Source organism: Lygodium microphyllum, chromosome 8 (genome assembly GCF_053477565.2).
Source record: "Lygodium microphyllum isolate KBCC chromosome 8, Lygodium_microphyllum_v1.1.10, whole genome shotgun sequence".
Classification (NCBI taxonomy): domain Eukaryota; kingdom Viridiplantae; phylum Streptophyta; class Polypodiopsida; order Schizaeales; family Lygodiaceae; genus Lygodium; species Lygodium microphyllum.
In genome coordinates, this window is record NC_141142.1 from 5,150,631 (window position 1) to 5,164,390 (window position 13,760).

General features: G+C 45.0%; 1 protein-coding gene and 1 pseudogene across 3 annotated transcripts in view; both read left to right on the plus strand.

Annotated features, from left to right (window-relative positions):
* Positions 1-13,760, plus strand: part of LOC148031923 (monooxygenase 2-like) — an 81,245-nt gene that overhangs the window by 41,855 nt on the left and 25,630 nt on the right. The gene's annotated exons all lie outside the window — the stretch shown is intronic.
* Positions 2,567-3,970, plus strand: LOC148031924 (uncharacterized; annotated as a pseudogene).

A 13,760-nucleotide genomic window follows, 5' to 3' on the forward strand; every position in this document is an offset into this window, starting at 1 on the left:
CAATGCAGCTGAAAACCTTTGAGCCTCCTAGACGATCCAAAATGTTGTCAATTCTGGGAATAGGAAATCGATTCTTCACAGTGATTTTGTTGAGGGCTTGATAATCAATGCACATCCTGAATGTGCCATCTTTCTTTTGAACAAGAAGAACCGGTGAACAAAATGGTAAGCTACTTGGCCTAATTAGCCCATGGTTCAGTAGGTCTTTGACTTGCTTTCTGATTTCTTCTTGTTGAGGACGGCTCACACGGTATGGTGCTATATTACAATCTTTATACTTTTCCAAGAGCTGAAGTCGCTCTTGGTTTTCAGCATTCATATTATCTTTTACATTAGTGACATAAAGCAAACAACATTGAACACAATCCTTAATTGCTCTAGAGACTTGCATATGGCTTACCATAGGTATGGTGTCTCCAAAAACTCCAGCTTGGATCTCGTACTTCTTGCCTTTGTTGGTGAGTTCTACCTTCTTTTTCTGATAGAAGATGGTTGAATCTACTCTATGATTCCAGGGCATGCCAAGAATCACATCACAACCATCAAGGTCTCTGATACAGAAGGTATCTTCGTCACTGTAGCCTTGAATTTGAAACTTGAGCTTGCCAATGTAGGGTGTCACAGTCTTCACTGTGTCACCTTCATCGGTATTTAAAGCTTGGCGAACTTCTGCCGGAGTGTCCATCTCTTCATTTTTTAATCCAAGCTCTTTAGCTAATTGCAAGGAAATGACATTTTCATTCGCTCCAAGATCTATCAAGAATAGTGCTTGCTTACCTTGCAACTGTCCCCAAGCTTTTAATAATTTGCGCATCTCTGGAGTGTGAGTTGTATTTGCAACTACATAGGCTCTGGACCTTGCCAAGTCAAAGATATTCCCGGCTTGCACTAGAATCGTCTAGATGGCTAGCATTACAGGGAAATACTGAGTGTTTGTATGCTCGGATAGCAGCATTGTTACGACTACACGGATTACACACGGATCGCCTCCCACCACTATAGTATAACTTGGATTGCCCTCACTTGGAGCTCAGCCTAGAGGAGTGGAATTGCATCATCAAGACGGACATCATTTAGATACACACAGCTAGGACATGGGTGACCCCTACTGAGGATCTGGGGACGAAGATGGCTTTCTACTGAAAGCATCTTGTGCACATATCCCTTGATGGCTTTGTTATCTGCCCGGGATACATGGATGCACATCTGTCTTGTGGGGTATGATGCACCATTGGACAGCTCGATACATCCTTACACCAGGTATGGATTGAGACAGGTAGATATGGCGTAGATCCCCTCACCTAGAGGATAGGATTTGCCAACTTTGTGAGATTGAGCTGGAGGTAGGGGAGCACTAATTATGTAGATGTCTAGTGTATTATGAGATCAGAGAGCGCTCCCATTTTCTGTTTAGAGAGGGATTTGGGGCACTATCTAGGGTGATGGATTTCCCAGATCAGAGATATCTCAGCCTTTTCTTACTAGAGCTATGCAGTCACAAAGAGCACCTCTTACGGACCTAGGAGTAGAGAGAGGGAGTCGCACACCAGCATACACTCACAAAGTTCTACAGAGTATCAACTACTCCCTCACTATAGAGCCCTCATCGGACCGACTGGTGGTCCCTCCATAGGGGGATCACCCTAGATATAGCCACAAAGAGATGCAAAGCTTGTTGTCCACACCTAGCTAGTCCATGCCCCTATAGGAGGCATCATCCGTAGATATAGAGGATATAACACCATCATCGGATGACCATACCTTGCTGCTTTAGCTTCTCTATGTTAGATAGACCCATGAGAGATAGCTTGGGATGAGAGTGCCTCTTGAGAAATTCCACATTGTATTTAGCTTGGACATCATTTTGTACTCATCAGGTATGTATTGTTTGTTGTTTATTTTCCATTTAGTTAGTCATAGCATTGATAGCTATTTTGGGACCCAGAAAATTTCCTTGACTTTTCAGAATGTAACATTATGGTCTCATAGGCCGATTTGGGCTTTTGTAGAAATCTCTCTCTCTCTCTCTCTCTCTCTCTTTCTCTCTCTCTCTCCCTACTCGTCAATAGTCAATGTTTCTCTCATTGTGCTCGTCAACAGCCAACATCTCTCTCTCTCTCTCTCTCAGGCCACGTCAGCTGGACACACGTGACAGGACAGGTCGTTTTTGTTTGACATCTCCACGTTAGGTCCAGCTCCACATTAGGTCGTGATCTCGTTTTGCCGACAGCGCCTGCTAGCCAACTTCTACCTGTCGGCCCCCATCAGATCCCTTGCCATCCCGCAACCCCTCGTCACCTGCGCCACCTCAGTCCTTCATCGCTTGCTTTCTCTACGCTACCTAATGCCAGCCTCTCCCGCCATCCATCATCTCCCCACCCACCACCTCTGCAGCCCCCAGTTCCCTGCTGCCATCTCTTAGTCCCACATTCCCTCCTGTTGCAGACAGTAAACCTGTCATGAAATAGTTGTTCCTCACATACATTGAAATGGTTATCCTCTATTCTAAACTCTGAATCGAGCTTCCCCACAGACCCAACACAACAAGATGGAGTTTGCCCCCAAAATGGAGAAGGTCCAAATAGAGCAGATGATTACCAATGCCATCAACAATGCCATCAACAAAGTCAAGGAGAAGGTCCAGATAGAGCAGATGATTACCAATGCCATCAACAAAGTCAAGAAGTATGACAACGGATTGAGCATAGTGAATAGGCAGCTGAACGATAAGATTAAAAAGTTGGAATTGAAGATAGAAGCCCAAGATGGGGAGATTTAATCACTTAGGCAGCTATTGACTGACATTCAACTCAGCCCCAAGCTAGAGAAAGGAGAAATTCAACCTAGCATGACCGAAGAGCTCACCCGTATCAAAGAGGAAGTACAACAACTCCAAAAAAGGAGGAGGAGACGACAAAGGAGGTTGTTTCTTGGGCAGAGATGCTCAAGAAAACCCAACAGCAAGTAGAGGAGGCGGAGCAATGGATTCAAATTGCAAAGAAGGGGAAACACCTAGCAAATGCACCTACAACAACCATAATCAATGACACATTTGAGGAGGAACAAAAAGGGAAAATGAGAGCACTCCATGTTCGGGTGATGAGGCTGAAGATGCATGAAAAAGTGGATGAGGGCACCAAGGTGCTATACATGTTAATGAATATTAAGAAAGACATGCATGTCTCCGCTTGGAGAGTGGGCAAGAAAAGCACAGAAGGGGAGAGCTCAAAAGAGCGTGCACTCATTCTCCGCTTCCCCACCATGGAGGCTAGGAGAGCTTCCTAGCTCAACACCGTACAATGAAGGGGACCGGTGTGTTTTTGGGTGACGATCTCACACCAACCCAACTAGCCCACATGAGAGAGTGCATGCCAAAAATTAAGGCAGCCAGGGAGGAGGGCAAACTCGCCTTCTACAGAGGAGGGAGAGTGGTAGTCATGGAGAGGTGCCACAACTAACGATGTGAGACCTATGGGACCAGCCTTGCAGTGGCAGTTTGGAACTGTAATGGAGCCCTCCGATTGGATGTGGGAGCTTTTGAGGAGACATTCATAGGGAGAGATATAGTGTTCTACTCGGACATCAGGGACGGCATACTACACTTCCATGGGTGACAGGTTGTAGGTGGGAGTCAGCTTGCAGGAAGGAGACACGCATAGACCACAGTAATCGCAGGTCGGGAGGAGTGGCAGTGTTAGTCAGGGAGGAGCTACAATAGATGATGTAGGTAGTCCGCAGAGATGAGCAGGCCAGATACATGTGGGTGAGTGAGTGGTGAGGAACGCACTTTGTATGTTGCCATATGCTATTTTCCCCCTATGACGTCTTGATACGCCTCACCCAAGGGGCAGTCACCATATGTGGCTTTGGATGAGGATATTTAGGAGTTCTCGAAGGAGGGAAAGGTTATCTTACTAGGAGACTTTAATGCCAGGACAGCCTCCCATCAAGTATCTTTCTTTGATGCATCTGAGGAGATGCTACAGGAGCAGGATGTGTCAGAGGTACAACTGGAGAGGACATCTCAGGATATGGGGGAAGTCACCGAATATGGGAGATACCTTGTGGAGATGGGCGCAGCACACAAGTTGGCCATTCTCAATGGCTTGGCTAGATACCCCCTATCCGGCGCCTTCACATGTTATCCTCACCGACACAATGCCAACACAGTAGACTGTGTTCTTGCCCCACCGATGCTGATATCTCACATCCAGGACCTCTCAGTATCCCCACGCCTTCTCGGAGTTGCAGTGGATCATGCCTCTTTTCCAGAGAGACAAAGGATATCTATGAGGCGGAGATCCTTAGATTGTTACATGATGCAGACCTCGACGTTCCATTACAGGAGCTGACTCAACAGTTCAGCGAGGCCATACACATCATTGCAGGTGTAGCCTTCCCACACTCATGACCCACACAGAGCGCCTCCACCGGGATGACACCTCGGAACAGCTAGTATGATGATGAGTGCCGTGAGACTAGAGCACGGCTACAGAGAGAGAGAGCACTAGGGTCCACTACCCACAAACAGACACAAATACTCTTTAGATGCCTCACATGGTGGAAGAAGAGAATATTCTTGGCCCAGCTGGAGCGAGACCTATATTGAGCCAGGACTCTAGAGAGGTTTGGAGGCTTTTCAGAGAGCATTACCCGACCACACCTATTACGTCCACTGCTGTATGGGAGGAGTATGTAGCTAGTCTTTATATTGTGGAGGGTCAGCCACCTCTTCCTGACCCACTTGAGCCTTGTCCAGAGACCACCACTTTCTTTACAGAAAGTAGGGTTCGAGAGGCCATTGACAGACTTAGCAGAGAAAAGGCACAAGATCATGATGGATTAGTAGCCGAGTAGTTGATCCATGCTAGAGATTTGGTGGCAGGATTCCTAGCTTACATGTTTAATAGAGCCATGTGTGAAGGCCTACTAGAAAGCTGGAGCATGAACACTATTGTGCCTATCCTCAAGTCAGGTGACCCTACTCTACCCAGTAACTATCGGACTATCATGGTTGGGCATACATTGGCTAAGTTACATGCTTCCATATTTAAGCATGAGTTAAGCAGGTGGGTAGAGATGTGAGGTCTTAGAGCACAGGGATATGCTGGCTTTAGGAGAGGCTTCTCCACATTGGATCACATCCTCACACTCAGAGCGATCATTGAGGAGGGAAGGGCCCATGGCCGACGACTGCTTTGTGGACTTTCGCGAAGCCTTTGACACAGTACTGAGAGATAGGCTGATACATAGATTACATGCCATGGGAGTATCAAAAGAGCTCAGTTGGGCTATTTTGGCACTGTGTGAGAGAGTTGTGGGTAGAGTCCAGACACTTGAGGGCCTTTCGGCACCTATTTACTCCACCATTGGGGTGAAGCAAGGATGCCCCCTCTCTCCGACATTATTTGGCGTGTACATTGATGGGATTGCTGATTATATTTCATAGGAGGTAGATAGAGGAGCTCCACTAGCTGGCACTTGGATACCTCTCCTATTGTATGCAGATGACATTGTATTGATAGCTGACTCTCCAGAGGGTCTACAGAGACACTTGGATGCATTACACTCCTATACTTTGGACAGTGGGCTTTCAGTGAACCTTGGTAAAACCAAGGTGATGGTATTTAATACTACACCACGGTGGGCCAGGAGATCAGCACCTAAATTCACATATGGATCCGAGGAGCCGGAGTATGTGGATTCTTATACATACTTAGGAATCTTATTCACATGGCCCACCTTTTCTATGCGAGATGCAGCAGGCACTAGACCGACTCACGGATACATAGCACTAGGTGGTTTGGAGAGAATGTACTCATAGGTGTAATTCCAAGAACCCCACACCAAGCTATGGCTCTTCGATACACTGGTCACATTCACACTACTTTATGGAGTACAGATATAGGGGCCCAGTCTTGACCACTGTAGCAGATTAAGGCGCACTTATGATGGATGGAGGTCGATGGAGAAACCCCTAGTGTCTATGATATCCTGGATGATTAGATGTAAGGCCTCAGTGCCACATGAGATCATAAGAGCTGAGCTAGCAGCTACGCCGATTGTGGTAGAGGCCCTCACCCGATCGGTCGCATACGTACATAGCCTATGAGACTTACCCAGACATAGATATGCACGGTTGGCCCTTGAGTCCTCCAGGCAGCTTGCCAGAGAGGGTGATACTTCATGTTGGTATACATAGATGTCGGCCTAGTTTGAGCCGCATGGCTTTAGCATGGACAAGTTACCCCCCTTCCAGTACTCCTTTGATGCACCATCTCTTGATCTGAGCAGGTTAGAGATTCGCAAGATCATCAGGATGGATCTTACCCAGCTGGATATTAGGCGGACATGGTTGATGCTAGGGCAGGAGCTAGGGACAAAGATGGCTTTCTACCGCAAGCATTTCCTTCATACTACAGATGATGGATTTGTTGTTCGCCCGAGATACATGGACACCCCCACCTTTCCCATGGGATCAAATGTACTATTAGCCAGTTGCCCACCTCCTCACATCAGCTAGAGATTGAGATTGGCAATGGCAGATATAGATTCATCCCACCAGAGGAGCGCATATGCCAGATATGCCAATTAGAGCTAGAGACAGAGGGGCATTATTCTGCCACTGCCCAGCGTATTATGAGGTCCGTGGTCGTTTCCACTGTCTCTTTAGAGACGGATTCGGATCACTATCTAGAGTCATGGATTTTACCGATCAGTGATGCCTTGGCCTCTTTCTTCTTGAGATACGACGGCTTTGTGACATGCGCCTCAGGAGTACAGTTGCTCCAAGACAGTGAGGCCCTTCACAGAGGCCGCTCACAGACTTCTTTGCAAAGGAGACTCAAAAGACTTCAAATATAGTTACAGCCATAGTCCACACAAGAGCCTCTCTCACTGCCATAGTCCACACACAGACAAGGAGTATTGATTGATCGAGCCGTTCAACTTAGCCGATCCAAACGTCCTAGGCCTCAACATAGACACCGATGACACCTTCATCGGCAGATATAGGGGATTATTGCTCGGGCTAGAGCTAGGCCCTCCATACCTACATGAGATTGTACCATTTGGAGCTCATTGTTACTAGATAGAGCTCTATGTTTTACACATAGCCATAGTTAGTTTCCTTTCTTATTTTGCTTTGTGCTACATATTTTGCCTAGACAGTTTGTACCATCATACACATGATTGTAACTCATAGCTCATAGGTCATTTTGGCCTTTTGTAGACATTAATATATAATTTCATTTCATTTCTCTCTCTCTCTCTTTCCCATTAGGCACGAAGATGGCATAATACTAGTGTCACTTCTTGTAGCTTTCCCATGATGGTCTCATAGTGAGGCCGAGATATATGGATGCTCAACTCTCTCATGGGCTTTGAGTTGCTATTGGACAGATTTGCACCTCATCACATCAGCTAATGATTGAGACAGGTCAATGGAGTCATGTTGTAGCAAATGAGAGGATATGCTAGCTTTGCGGATGGGAGCCAGAGACGGAGGAACACTACATTTGCAAATGTATTGTATACTATGATATCTGAGGCCGCTACCATTGTCTCTTTAAGGAGGGCTTTGGACCATTGAGATGGGTGATGGACTTTGAGGACCAAAGATGTCCGGGTCTATTCTTATTGGAGCTCCAAGGCACAGACTTCAGAGTAGCATTGTTATGGGATCGAGGCCAATCCCACCCCTCTAGAGAGTAGTTACATACTTTTTCAGTATAGCTAACCCCCTGGCCACTGCCACCTTAGAGACACTACATCTCCTATTGATAGGTGCCATCGAGGGACGTCATCAAGTGGCATCACAGTAGACAGAGCTAGGACATTATGCAGAGCATGATGCCCTTTGGTACTTGCTCGGCAACGTAGGCATGCTCATATGCAACACATTCGTGCCACGATTGCTCGCTATAGACGAAGGTTACCATGTTGACTTAGTTGGAGATAGCTAGCAGAGTCTTGGAGGATTCCATAGAGATAGAGGGAGATACTACATATTCTTTCCTTATTTTCATTTCTCATTTCAGATTATCATGTAGATCTAGACATAAATTTGTTTCTTTTCTTTGAGGAGAGATGATGATACCAGTTGTATTGGTTATGGTCTCATAGGCCATCTTGGCCTTCTAGAGACGTTAATAGATCTTCTTTTTTTCGTGAAGATAAATGAATTAAGTAGCAAATATTTTACATCAGACCATCAGGTCGGCTTAGAAATAACGGAAAATAACAGTCATGAAGGAAAGTCTACACAAACTCTAACATAAAAATGTAACACTGAAAGCACAGCTGGTGTGGAGCGGACAGTGTCCAGCCAGGGAGAAGCAATATCAGGAAGAAGCAGGTCAGTAGACACCATAGAGGTGATTTGCCACAACACTAAACCTCGGATTCGGGCCACATGACCATGAATCCAAGATACTGAATCAAAAATGAAAGCATTCCGAGTACGCCAAATATGCCACAAGGCTGTTCATTTGAGGAAATGGAAAAGGCAGGAATAATCTGAACTCAAAGAGGTCATGGAGTTCATCTTCCCCAAAATCCACGAACAAGCTGAAATCCGGTGTTGAGTCAACGAGGACCAGACACAGAAAACAAAATTCCAAATTCGTCTTGCAAGAGGGCAAGAGACAAAAAGATGAAGCACAGTCTCATCACATGTAGTACAGAATATGCATTGCCCAGCATAGATCTTACGAGCACATAGCACATTCCCAGTAGGAAGAGCCCCAATAAGTAGCCTCCACATAACACTTTTCCTTGATATGGAACCTTAGATTTCTAGAGCTGGATGAATCTGTCCTGCCTCTTCTTTTTGCTTTCTCAAATGTGCCATACTTTATTTGCCTTATCCGTGACCCATCTCTTGGCCTCTACCATCTAATGATATATTTGATTGGCGGACCTTTTCTCGAAATCACCTAGAATCACAAGCATCCAATTGTGCTAGGGAGATGAGAGCTGTAATGTAGCAAAGGATAGTAGCTCGTAATTCTGTCCTGTATGGCCATCCAAATAACATGATACCCTCTAGGCACCTGAAAGTGTTGGCGAATGCGCCGAAATGAATAAAGACGGGCCTATCCAGGAATGACACTATCTTGGATTGACCCCAACCCCAACTGAGCCATGCGGTTAAACTTGTTTCTCTGCAAATCTTTGTTTGGCCAGTCCAACAACCTGGAAGAGGCCAGTACTTCACCTAGGAGAGAATTCTCCTCTTGCGAGAATCCGGGGGGCACCAAACTGAAAAACGTTAATAGATCTTTCTTTCTTTCTCTCTCTCTCTCTCTCTATCAAGCACAATTGGCAATTATATATGTGGCAATGCTAATTTCAAAGATGGTGTGTTTGGCCAAATAACATCTCATGTGTAAAGGAGATCTTGTGTGCATGCATGATACATCATCTCATGCCTCATAAGGGGAATTACTACATCATCTATTTGTCTATTTTGCATGGAGTCTTTGAAGCAAGCATTAAAAGCACAACTTCAAGAAAGAAGCAAAAATCAGGATTAAGTAGTGTACAAAAGGATGCAACATTTAGCTGTGATCAAAGTAGAGAGGCTCCTTCCCCGTCCTTTTTGTCTTATTTTGGATGTAAAGTTGTATCTTGCTATATTCTAAAGCAAGCATATGCTCCTTTGTGACAATCTTGGTACATTTGACAATGCTTCATTGTAAAAACTATGGACATCTTACTTTCTTCTCTTATTCATTATTAGCCTTGAAGCTTCATTCTTTTCTAACCCTTTAGTGGGGGGAGTCCAACTAAACAGAAGCTTGTAATGATGATTGTGAGTTGCTTATGGATTGCATGGTAGCTTTGTGTGTGTACATCCATAGGTCGAGGAACTTGATTGGATCTTGTTCCAAAACAAATATTGACATATAAGGAAATGAAGATTTGAGGTAAAGTTTCATGTCACAATTTGGTAAAGTTTCAAATATTCACCAGCAGATGCGAAGTGAATGGAGGAGGGTGACTTGATAGATTCACCTTGGTCATTATAGCTTCATTCGAGACATCTCAACTAGATCTGACTTGTTGTAGCTCAATCAGGTTCAGTAGAGCATAGGGCCTGGAGCATTGCTGGATGATCAAGAGGGGGATGGCACCTCCATGCCCTTGGTATAAATAGACTCGGATATCTAGAGGTTGCTTGGTGACACTATATGTCCCACCCAAGGTACTTCCAGCTGACAATATATTTGCCTTGGGACTTCTATGGTATTAGTCACTTGAGTTTGTGCAATTGTATATGGTTTGCTTACTGAGCTGCTGAGAACTGTACTGCCAACTCCAGTTTGCAATATATTTTGGGATATGCATATGACAATAGCAATTGCATATGTTGCTAGGGTTTTATTTGTTTTTCAGTATGCCTTTTGGACACTACACTAATGCAATTGGGGTCATTTTCCCATTTTCAAGGGGGATATATTACAAGCACGGCAGGATGGACATTGCATTAGTAGTATAGGGCAAGACCTTGGAATGCCATTTTTCATCTCTTTCCTTCCCATTTAGGCTGTGTGCATGCTTGGATGGCTGTTCTGAGCTGAAAGGAGCCTGAGAGAGGCTACAATAGAGCTGAGAGGAGCATTTCTAGCTAAGGACTGTGAACGGCATCAAGACTTGCATTTTCTTGCACTGTGATCATCAGGACAGCATCATGGCTAGCTAGATAGCCAGTTGGCATATTGACAACATCATGCTGCTGTTTGGAACAACATTTGGCTGCAGGTCACCTTCCTTGGGATCAATTGTACTGATTTGGATGAGGTCAAAGTTATTCATCATCTTCTCTCTCTCTCATTCTTGCTTTCTCTTTCTGGCAACAACTATGCTGAATTAAGGCTGTTTAGGGTTGCATGCTGTAGTAGATACCTTGTTTGTGGGTGGACATCAGCCTAGGAAGATATTGGATCAATTTTACTGCTGTTGATGTGCTTGAGGGAAATTGGACATGCATGCAGAGTTTTCAGGCCATCGAATCATGGAAATGCTTGTTGGTGCCTGATAGATTGAAATTGGGATAGTTTTGCCACATGAAACCCTGCCATTGGTGAGAGGAACAATTGGCAAAGCCAGGGGGAAAATACGGACTGAATGTGAAGGGTATGCATAAAGGATTTGATGTCAAAACAGGGACTGGTTTGCTGCTGTAAATTAGGGTTTGCAGAATGGCTAGAGATAGTATTTGAGCTAATAGTCACTATTAGATACAAGCCGGGGACAATTTACAGCTGAGCATCAACATTCTACTCTGATTCGTAGTGCTGTTCAACGAATTAAATGCAAGTGAATCTACGGTTTGGGGCCAACAGGTGTGATCTCTTCAATGTGGGAGCATTCTAGCTCCATATTCGTGGGATTATTCTTTGCTAAATTTCAATTTTGGCTCGTTGTGCATTATGTTTTAGTGCCCTTTAGTTTCTGTGAAAGTCAGTTTCACCCAGTTCTAGGAAATAAGCTTTGTGATGACATGTCTAAATGACTATGATGGTCTCATATTTTTGTTATTCCTACAAAACGAGCTTAAAAAAGTTATTTAAATATCATCAGACATGTGCCCAAAGTAATCTTTCACTCATTCCTAGGAAATAAACTTCATTATGGAAGGTGCAAATGACTATGATGGTCTCTCATTTTTGTCATCCCTAGAAAATGTACTTAAATTTTTTTTCATGAAAGATATGCAACAGAAGCAGGATTGTGAACACACAGAGGAGAGAAAGAGAGGGACAAGATGGATGCAAGAGAGTGAAGGAGCATTGATTTGAAATTGATATAAGGCTGCACAATCAGCCCCTGCATGGCACAGAGGTGCATCTGTGAGGGTGCCGGACTGAGGCAGGATGAGAAAATGATGTAGGTGATGAAAGGATGATGGAGGTGATGGTGATAGTGGAGTGGGAGGGTAGACAAGGGCTGCGTGTAAATAGGCAATGATGACAACTGCTGGCTGACCTGTACCTGATGGCAAAAATCAAGCCAACCTGATCATGTTCTATCTGCTGCGTATGGCTGCCTGAACAGTCTGCCCATATGCCGTAAGTGTTTGGCCGGTAAATACACCTAAATCAGGCTATGAAACAGTGTGAAACAAGATGAAAATGATTGAAATGATGCACTTCATGCATGCACATGCGTAGAGCATGTCAGATCTCCCATGCCTTTGTGAGACTTTGATGGAGTGCTCACAACCAAGAGATGACAACATGATACATTAAATGCTAACATCCACTCTTAGATCCTGATAGTGCTTGCAAACCAAGGAGATGCATGTGATGAAGCATAGAAGACAATGAAAGGGCCTTTGTGAAGATGTCTATCACATTGCCTATTGTGGGACAATAGATTAGCTCCATCTTGCCTTCCAAAATGTGCTCTTGAAGTTAACAATATTGGATCTCAATGTGCATCTTGTGAGCATGAAACACTGAGTTCTTTGCGAGAGCCAGACTCTTTGATTATCAACCCGAAGAAAAGTAGGCTATGCTTGTGGAAATCCAACGTTTGCAAGCATGTGGCGAAGCCACATGGCTTCTTGAGCTATAGAGTACAAGGCTCATTACTCAATGTCCATCATAGAAAGAGCAATGGTGTGAAGGAAACTGCTAGGGTTTGCATTGGGGACACACAGTGTATGACCATGACAGAAACACAAAGAGACAGACATAGACACAGAGGGCAAAATTCAAACCCTAAACACAAAACTCAAAACTCAAACACAAACAGAAGAAGGGAGAGAGAGAACACAACTCTGAAGTGAATGAATGTTGTAAATGAATGTAAGAGTGTACAGTGTGCTCAAGGGCAGAGCAATATCGGAGTGTGATGTCCACCGAAGACGGATCCCAAGTCTGTGACCACCAGTCGGAGTGTAGGAGTGTTGAATAGTGAATGGCAGCAGGTTGGTCACCAAAACGCAGCAGTTTGGAGGCTGGAAATTGGTAAACGCAGCAGTGTACCACCGATCGGAGGCTGGAAACTGTGCACAGTCTGCTATAAACAGCAGGCTGAATCAGTGTCTGAGAGTGTCAGTGCCTGCAATATCGGAGTGTGATGTCCACCGAAGACGGATCCCAAGTCTGTGACCACCAGTCGGAGTGTAGGAGTGTTGAATAGTGAATGGCAGCAGGTTGGTCACCAAAACGCAGCAGTTTGGAGGCTGGAAATTGGTAAACGCAGCAGTGTACCACCGATCGGAGGCTGGAAACTGTGCACAGTCTGCTATAAACAGCAGGCTGAATCAGTGTCTGAGAGTGTCAGTGCCTGCAATGCTGAAAACGCAGGCTGGCTGACCTTGGAGATGATGGATAGCAGGCTAAACAGCAGTCTGGGACAGTCTGGAGCAGTCGTCAGAGCTGAGAGCTGTTGCCTACAGCAATGGACAGGCTGAAGATAATGTGTAATGTGGCTGCAGTCGATGGTGTAATGTGGCTGCAGTTGATGATGGTTGGACAGCAGATGGAGGCGGGCTGCAGGTTGGAAACTGGGTGCCAACAACAGCAGAGGGGGTGTGGGCTGGTGTAACCTGCAAACAAGGATAATCATTGAATGGGGGCAGCTTGTTTATTTATAGATGTGGAAGGGCCCCTAAAAATTAGGGTTTTCACTAAACTCTCTCGAACCGCTCTCCGTTTTAGGGTTTCCACTGAACTCTTTTGAACCGCTCCCCATTTTAGGGTTTTACTCTAAAACAGCATTTTTAGTGTGTTTTGGGGCTGTTTAAG